Below are 9765 nucleotides of genomic sequence, written 5' to 3' on the forward strand. Positions count from 1 at the left end.
ACTGGACCTGGTGCGTCTCACCTCATACGGGCATGGAGTCCTCTGGCAGGCATGGGGTGTCAGGCAGAAATGCCTGGAGGGCACCATGGCCCGAATAAAGAGGCTGGACTGGAACCTTCCAGGGGATGACAAAAGGGTGAGCCGCGCCCCTTGCCTGCTTGTCACCAGCCTCCCCAGCCTTTTCTTCCACCAAGCTATGAGTACCATTTCTCAAACACCCAAGCTCTGCTTGCTTAGAGAGGGGCCTGGGTGCTTCCCCGTAGCTTCGCCCCTCTATGTATCCTTGGAGGCCTCAACTGGACAGTCACCTCCCCTGAGAGGCTTCCCTGAGAACCACATCTGGAATTCAGATCCTGTAGCTTTCTACCTCAGTCTCTTGCTTTGTTCAAAACTCTTGGACAATTTATTCTAGATGTATTTGTCTATGTTCCTGTCCCTTACTGGTCTTGACTAACTAGACTGAATAAATGCATAATAAGTGAATGAGTGAGTAATGGAACAGGCGAATGAGTGAATAAGTGAATAAATGAGTAAGTGTATGAGTACGTGAGTGGTGAATAAATGTGTCTGAGTAAATCAGTGAACGGATGAATAAGTGAATAATAAATAAGTGAGCAGATGAACAGGCGAGTGAATGCATAAAATATCTGGTCAAATCAATGAGTAAATGAGTGGACCAATGAATAAATAGTGAATGAACAAGCACTGAACGGACATAGTGAAAAATGAATAAGTGCCTGTTGCCTTGTGAAAGAAAGTACAGGAGGATGGATAGATGATAGATGAGTGAGTGAGCAAGATGCATGGATGGATGGATGGATGGATGGATGGATGGATGGATGGACGGATGGACGGACAGACAGAAAGATGGACGAATGGATGGGTGTGTGGATAGATAGATGAATGGGTAGGTGGATGGATGGACCAATGGATGGATGAATGAGTGGCGGATGGACAGAGAGGCCTTGCTATACCAGGGCTGGACCAATGCTGTTCCTAGCATTGCAGCATCCCTTCTGAGTAGCAACCCTCTGCAAGAGGCATCCTCCTCGGGCTTGACTGAAGTGAACAGTTATTCCGGTTTATATAAAGGGTTTAGGAGTAGACCACTTCAGTGGGCATCCCCATTCCCACAGGAAGGATCTAGACCCTACTGACACCTAACTGCTTCCCCACGGGTGTTTAAAGGCTCTTTCTTACAAGAGCAAAGTCACAGGCACAGGAGTCAGTGCCCACTTCTCTGCCCAATGTCTCAGGGTCAGAGAAGTACATAACGCCAGGCAGACTGTATTAAAGAGTCTAACGTCAGTGGTGTCAGGAACTCTCCAACATACACTCATGCTTTCCGGTGATATGGAGTAGAAGCCCTGAATACCACTTGACATATGGGGAAACTGAGGCTCAGAAAAGTCATGTGGGCAGCGGTGGCTGAAATGGAAGTGTAGCTCCATGATGTCCCCCACAGTGGCTGGACGAATTCTCTTTTTTTTTTAAGGACTTAGACTGAGGTAAAAAGGGATCCTTGGCTTTGACACAGAAAAGAACTTCAGAATGAGCCAGGATGAAGGAGGGTCAGAGGTTTATGACAAAGTACAAAGTGCTGGCGGTTGCCTTTGATCACAGCACAGAGGCAGGCAGGTCTTCGTGAGTTCAAGGCCAGTCTCGTCTACTACATGGAAAGGCCTCCAGAGGAAGAACAAGACACTCTAGAGCAGTGGTTCTCAGCCTGTGGATCACAACCCCTTTTGGGTCACATGACCCTTTCACAGGGGTCACCTAAGACCACCATAAAACAAAGGTATTTGCATTATGGTTCATAACAGTAAAATTACAGTTATGAGGTAGCATGAAAATAATTTTATGGTTGGGGGTGTCCCCACAACATGAAGGACTGCGTTAAGGGGCCACAGGCTCAGGAAGGTTGAGAACCACTGAGCTACAGCATAGACATGCCCTTCTGATGGGACAGTCCTGGTTGAGTAAGATATGTTTAACAGATTTTTTTTTAAGCCTGAGGATTAAGAGAAACAGAAACCCAGGGAAAGAATAAGACATAACCCAGGGGCTAGAGAGACGGCTCAGAGCTGAAGTGTGTGTATTTGCTCTTGCAGAACCCCGAGTTTGATTCCCAGCACCCATGTCAAGCTGCACATCTGCCTGTAACTCCACTTCAGGGAACCCAGCGCCCTCTTCTGGCCCCCTTAGGCACCTGCACACACATGGCACATGCTCACACAGAAACAAACAAAAATAAATAAATCTTTCAAACAAAACAAAGGGAGCTGGAGAGATGGCTCAGAGGTTAAGAGCACTGGCTGCTCTTCCAGAGGTCCAGAGTTCAATTCCCAGCAACCACACGGTGGCTCACAACCATCTATAACGTCATCTGATGCCCTCTTCTAGCCTGCAGGTGTACATGCAGGCAGAACACTGTATACATAATAACAAATAAATAAATCTTTAAAAAAAAAAAGACATTACTCAAGTGTGGGTTGGAGCTTCTCAACAGAGAACCCTAAGGGTTTCAGCCTTCACCATATATGTCATTTTGGTGACTCTCGTATTACATCTCAAAGGGTTGCTAAGCAACTTTTCTCGTTTCCTCCTTGTTTTTCTTTTTGATGAGTTATAGGGTGACTCTGGAGGTGCCTTAGGTGGGATAATAATCTGATAAGATGAAAACAAGCACCTCCATGTTGCACAAGAGGGTCAGCGCATCGTTTACTGTAAATGGGAGATTTGGGTGATATTCCTAGAAAATTGTAGGTTTAAAGCCAGAAATGGAGCAAGGCCTTAAGCAACTATGCTAATTCTGCTGCAAGTCTTGCTCCTCACAAGGCTGAGGCTTCAACCGGACTCCCAGGCGAGGGGCGGTTGGATTTGCACAGAAACTCACCTTGGTTTTTCTGCACATCCTTGGGTCTTCTCTCCTGTTCTAATCCGTGACCATGATCACGACCCACCCCATCCCAGACATGCAGTCACACATTTGCATAGCCAGTCATCATCCTTTCTCCAGCCTCTCCAAGCAGCTCCCACACCTGCGGGGTCTGTGTCTGCAATCCCACTAGGCAGTGTGCATGGGACAGTGTTTGCCAGGGGGCTGGGATGAACAACCCAGGCACCACCTTGGCTCAAGACTCTCCTGTGTGCTCATTGTGATTCAAAGGAGGCACCTCACTTCTTTTGCCTCCATCTCAGCCCTCTATGTTGACTTTGAGAATGGAAATAGAGTCGGGTGTGGTAGCACAAGCCTTTAATCCCAGCACTCGGGAGCCAGAGGCTGGCTGATGACTGTGAATTCAAGGCCAGCCTGGCCTACAAAGCAAATCTAGGACAGCCAAGGCTACACAGAGAAACCCTGTCTCAAAAAACCAAGAGAGGGTGGAGGGAGGGTGTACCACCTTGCCTACGTCTTCAGGTACCTGGCTCACTGTGCTGCAAACACTACCTCCCTCATCCTGACCAAGGCCCCTTTGTCTTGACATGGGCACACTGGAGCTGCTTCTGAAGCTAGACATGCCTGAGGGAGTCCTGAGACCTACCTACTCTGCCCTGGACCAATGGACCCCTGGCAGACATGCCTGGGCAGCGTGTCTCAGCATCCTCCACATGCAAGCAGTCCACTCATTCATAACTCCAGAGGGTGGCAGCTAGAATTATAATCCTGCCCCATCAGGACCACCCTTCTTTCACTCCACATCTGCTCTTGAGTGGCACCTTACAGGACAGGTCCAGATGCTGCCCAAGACCTGCCTGACTTCTTTCCCTTTTAGAAGCAGAGAAATTAGATACATGTCCCAAGTCCTTAAAGCACCTGGACTGGGTCCAGGGATGTCAGTCAGGAGGTTGGAGGACAGAGAGAGCCATCAAGACAGCCCGGTGGGTAAAGGCGTTTGCAATGAAACCTAATCACCTGAGTTCAGTCCTTGAACCCCACATGGCAGAAGGAGAAAATGGTGTCCTACAAGTTTCCCTTTGACCTCTACACAGGGGGCGTGGCACACATGTGCAATTACACTAGATGGAAGGATGGATGGATGGACAAATGGAAGGATGGGTGGATGGATGGATGGACGGACAGATGGACAGATGGAAGGATAGATGGATGGATGGATGGATGGATGGATGGGTGGGTGGGTGGAAAGATGGATGGATGGATGGACAGATGGACAAATGGAAGGATGGATGGATGGATGGACAAATGGATGGATGGATGGACAGCTGGAAGGATGGGTAGATGGATGGATGGACAGATGGAAGGATGTGTAGATGGATAGATGGATAGTGAGATGGAAGGAAGGATGGATGGGTGGGTGGATGGATGGACAGATGGAAGGATGGACGGATGGAAGGATGGATGGATGGATGAAAGGATGGATGGACAGATGGAAGAATGGATGGACCAGAGAAGCAGGGATTGAACCTGGAAAACCAGAAGGCTGGTGCCAGCTGAAGCTTCCGACCTTGACAGCAATCATCAAAGTGGCATAGGAATCAAACACTCAGTGACAAGGACAGGGAGATAAGCTAGTAACAGTGAAAAACACTTGCCCATAGACACCAGCCCTGTGGCCCAGGCCAGCTGAGTGCCCTGCCATGCACCCCAGGGGTAGAATGGGTGGCTCTCCAGGGAAGCGAGAACATCAGCCAGAGGAAAGGCCAGTAAATAGGGCAGGAGCCTCCCCTACAACTTGCCATGGAGTTCCCCAGAGCTGTTCCCCAGATGCGAGTCACAGACCCTGGGTGATCCCCACCCAGTGGGAGCCGTCGGTGGCGAAGGAGTGCAGGTGAGGCACTTCCACCCACCTTGAGCTCTTCCTACCTACCCCACCCCAACACCCCTCCATGCCCCTACAGGCACACGTTGCAAGCTCTGTGCATGAACACAGTTCACCTTGCAAGGGCCACTCAACTGTGCCAGGACATCCTTTGTAATCATCTCATGCCCTTTACCCGTATTAAGACCACCTCAGGGATGGCAGAAGTGAGGCCTGGCGCCACACCTTCTCCCTTCTCCCTGGAGCCAACCTTTTCATGCTAGTAAAATCAGATTTACATGAGCACCAGGGGCCTGACAGGATGAATCAGGAAGACGGCATGAGAGCAGGCTGGCCACAGCTCCCCTGTTCCTTGACAGACACTCCTAGACAGGAGGATCACTGCAGAGCAGCAGGGAGTCAACTCCAGTTTTGCCTTCTGTGTGACTCCTGGCAGGCAAGTCAATGAACCTCTGTGAGACTCCGGTTCCTCATTTGCAGACTCCTGGGCCTCTGGGCACATGGTAGGGATGACTACCCTAAGGTCCATGGGCAAGAAGAGTGAGCCATCCATGGGCCTCATCCACTAGAAATCCTGTCATACCCCACCATGCTCAGAAGGGAGACTAAAGCCCCCGCTGAGGCCCTCAGAGGCCCCGCTGGGTTCCCCACTCTCTCCAATGTACCCTCACTCCAGACAAGTAGCTTCTTTGCTACCCCAAGAACCCCTAAGCACAGTCTCACACCATGGCCTCTGCGCATGTGAGGCTCTCACATGGGATATGGCCAGTTACCCTAACCCGCTATGTCCTCTTGGCTCTGTGGAAGCAGTCCTCACCACTTCAGCCTCTCCCCGACTTGGTTCACTTTCTCCCGACACGTGCCACACTCTGAGTGCTCCCCATTGGCTCACGTGTGTAAAGCCCACCTCATCCTGGAGGATACATGCGCATGTTGAGAGGACAAACAGAGAACGAAATCCTCTGGTTCTGAGAGCAGCACTAGGCACCCGGTGAGCCCTCCACAGATCTTTGTGAAAAAAAAAAAAGAGATGGATACAGGAACACTCTGGTCTCATAAGGCTAAGGACTGGGAAAGATTCACATAAGTTAGATCCCAGGCATGCATCCACACGTGCAGAACTAGACACATCTTGCATGTACATGTGGACACTCAGGCATGTGTGGGCATGGAGAAAGCATGCACAAAAGGAGAAGCCACAGGCAAAGAGCCTTCTCTGCTAGCACTCACATGCACATACACTCGTGTGTACATGCACATGCACACAAATGTGCACACACACTGGCACTCACACACACACACACACACACACACACACACACCCCTGGCTGCCCTCTGTGTAGCCATGCCTAACACCCTGATGGGAGTCTTCTCCAGATGAGAGAGCAGCTCTGTTTCAAAGTCTATCTAGTCCTGTCTCTCTCATAATATGCGCCCCAGACCAAGGTTGGGACCTTTCACCTCTCCCACCATGTCCCACTCCATTGGTCCTCCCTACCACTAGTCCCCTCTCCCACTGACTAGTATAACCTGCTGAGCTGAATTCTTGCTGGCGCTTTTAAACAATTCCAGTTATTTGGGGGGAGGGGTACTACTACTGTGTCTCCAAGCGGCCTGCGGAATGGGCAAGGAGGGAACAGAGGGGACCCACCTTAGAGCAAGGACGCTGCCAAGTTGTTTGTGCTACTGTCTAGAGCCTCAGTCTGCTCAGCCTTGACTCCGGCCTCTTTATGCCTGGACCAGGCTTCAGGGAAGCCTTGTGCCTCTGTACCACCTCTGCCTTGAGCCCTGCTCCTCATTTCCCACGCAGATGAACCCTGCCACCTTCTCCAATGCCTCACCCAGATGGGGGCTCTGACAGCACCCTCTGCCCAACCCATCTGTGTCACTCCGTTTGGCTGACACTCTGCCTCCTGTAGGATGTAAGTCCTTAAGGGCAGACGGTGAAGTGGTACCTTCCTACCCACGCCTCTTCCCAGCACGGGTCCTGGACCCAGGAACTCCTCCAGGACCTTGAGAAAGGGGCCAGCGATGTGGGAGTCTGCACTGAGATGGAGTTTGGGGTCTGCGGCTCCTGGATCCTGACCTGAAACTAACTAATCACCCATCTTCCCTGTCCTGCCATCCTTGATGGCCTCAGTCACTGAGGACTCAGCAGGGCCATGGGACTGTTCTGACCCAAAGGATGGAGGCAGAATATCCTGGGAACTCTCAGGGCAGGTGTGAGCCAGGTACAGGCCAATGCCAAGGGGCGTCAGAACAGAGCGGGTGGGAGAAGAGAGTCTCCAGCACCCACACCCACTACCATCGCCGGAATCAATGCTACCCTCTAATACCATGTTTCCTATTACTACCCTGGTGCCACCATCATAGTGTGATTGTTTACCTACTGTCTTCCCATCAACCCCTTCACAGGTCTGGCCTCACTACACACACACACACACACACACACACACACACACACACACACACACTTATATGTATACATACACACATGCCACCTATTGACACAAACATATACATATGTACACATATAGACACACGCACATACACACAAACATACACATACACAAACATATAGACATATACCATATACACATACACACTCATATGTGTGCGTACACATCCCACCTACAGACACACACACACATATATACATTCGCACAAACACACACACCACGTATAGACACATATACATATCACACGCATGCACAAACAGCTATGATAGGGCAGAGCCAAGTGCCTAAAGTGACCCAGCCCCTCTCCTGCAACAGCCCACTATGCCACTGAGGGAGACATCTTTCTGAATCCCTGAGGTCTCCTGCAGAGCATGAGCCCGGCCTCAAGCAGAGAGTTCCCAGGATGGCCAGAGGATGCTATAGACCCGGGACAAAGAGGGTCAGTGAGGAGGGGCTGGGAGATGGCGCAGTGTGTGAGGGCACTTGCTGTATGACTAGGCTCTGAGCACCCATGTAAAACACTGGCCACTGACATGTGCATCTGCAATCCCATGCTGGGGCAGGGCTGAGAGGATCACTGGGGCTTCCTGGCCACCAGCCTGGCTCTGGGTTCACGACAAACCGTGTGTGACAGGAATAAGACAGAGAGTGATAGAACAGGACACCTGACATCCTCCTCTTCTAGGTTTTGTGTGTGCAAATATGAGCAGATGGAAGGATAAAATGAGCAACCAGGAGATGTCCCTTAGGATCTGAGATCCCTTGGGGAACAAGTGGCCTTCATATCAGCCACCATCTGGAGATGGCGGGAGGGGGGCTGTTGGTGGAAGGGGGCTCTCCAGGGTTGGGGTTTGGAGATGGAGCCCAAATATGACGTTATGACCTGGCAAGTTTCCTACATCGTCTCTTGGACCACCCCCCATGCTGCTCTGTGGGGAGTCTGTCTCTCCACTTTATAAATAAGCAGATGGTAACTCATGTATGTACCCAGCCAATAGCAAGGACTGAAGGACTGTTGGCGCCCAGAACCTCCAGTAGGTCAGAAAGCTCTGAACAGTACCAGGACTTGATGATGACACCTTCTTAGGACAATGTGGCACCAGGACGCAGAAGGATGCAGCTCAGAGGTATCCTAGAAACAGGTCTACCTAGTTGTTGGGACCGAGGACTAGAGCTTCCCAGGAAAATCCTTCCTATAGTCCATCCTCTATCAGGATTTGGACACCAGTGCAGTTTGGGAGTCAACCCTACTGTGTCCCACTCCCATATTTGCCAGGGAAATGGACCAATGGACCAAGCTGGGCCCACTCTCCTGATCTACTTCCCATAGAAGATTAAAAAAAAAAAAAAGCTGCCAAGTCTCCTGGTCCCACCACCAGTGCAGGGACAGCTTCCTGTCTGCAGGGACAGGCACTGCTGTAGTGGCAAGGAGAAGTGGTTATCCATGTGGCTCTCCCAGGCTGTCCCCATCACGGTTATGTGCCTTGCCAAGCAGCTGCCTGGCAACAACCATGTGGCCTCTGATCAAAGGAGCCACAGGTAGACTCTGCCTGCAGCCTGGGCAAGACACTCCTTATCTCTCCCAGGCTTCAGGAACTTTCTAGACCAGGAACCCAGTGGGACAGGAAGGGCTAGGCCAAGGAGTGTGGGAAGGGGCCCAAGGAGTGGCTAAGAGATTTGAAGCTTAAGGCATGAGACTGGGGTCAGGTAGAAGAAGTCAGTGGTTACCCTCACGTCTCTCTATCTCTACTCTGTCTTTATTCCCTGGGCCCAGCTGCTGTGTGACCTGGGGCAAGTGCTCCACCTCTCTGAGTCTCTGGCTCCTTTTCCACCAAGGGGGAACCACAGAGACCGTTATGTAGGTCAGAGTCTGCCAGACACACAAGACAGGGTACTCAATTTGTGATAATAAAAGTGAGAGTTGAGCTCCATGAAGGACAAGGCCTGTCATAGGCTATTTTCTCTTTCAATGCATGTGGTCCCCTGGGATGTGGAGTCTGCTGGCATCTCCTCTTGTAGAACGCTGAAGCTAAAAAAGAGAGATGGGAGAAGTTTCCTAAATAGCACAGCCAGTAAGTAAGTGACTAACATATGTTACCTGGGGACTGGGCTATTTCAGCTGAGTACATAGCAGGCTGCCAGCTTCTTCCCACAGCCCCAACCCAGGCAACCAATAGCACGATCATCATCTATCCGTCCATTGTTTTTTCAGCCCTTCAGGAGGAACAGTGAGTAACAGCAGCTAGCAACTGGTAGGTGTCTGTCTTTGATAACATAACAGCCAGCGAGGGTTAATGCAGCTGCCTGGCATCGCTGGGCTCTGTGAGGTCACACTGGAGTTTGATCCAGGAAAGTGAGGGGAGAGCGTGCACAGCACGTTGAAGTCAGAACTGAGGCTGCTGCGGGCCGTGTGGCCAGAGTGGGAGATCCTGGAAGTGGCTCCATGGAGACCAACAGCACTGATTGCCAATGCAGCCCCAGGGCAAGAGGCTCAGGGAGCAGGAAGAGGGAGGGCGAGAGTCTCC

Source organism: Acomys minous (genome assembly GCF_964271855.1).
Source record: "Acomys minous genome assembly, chromosome: 6".
Lineage (NCBI taxonomy): Eukaryota > Metazoa > Chordata > Mammalia > Rodentia > Muridae > Acomys > Acomys minous.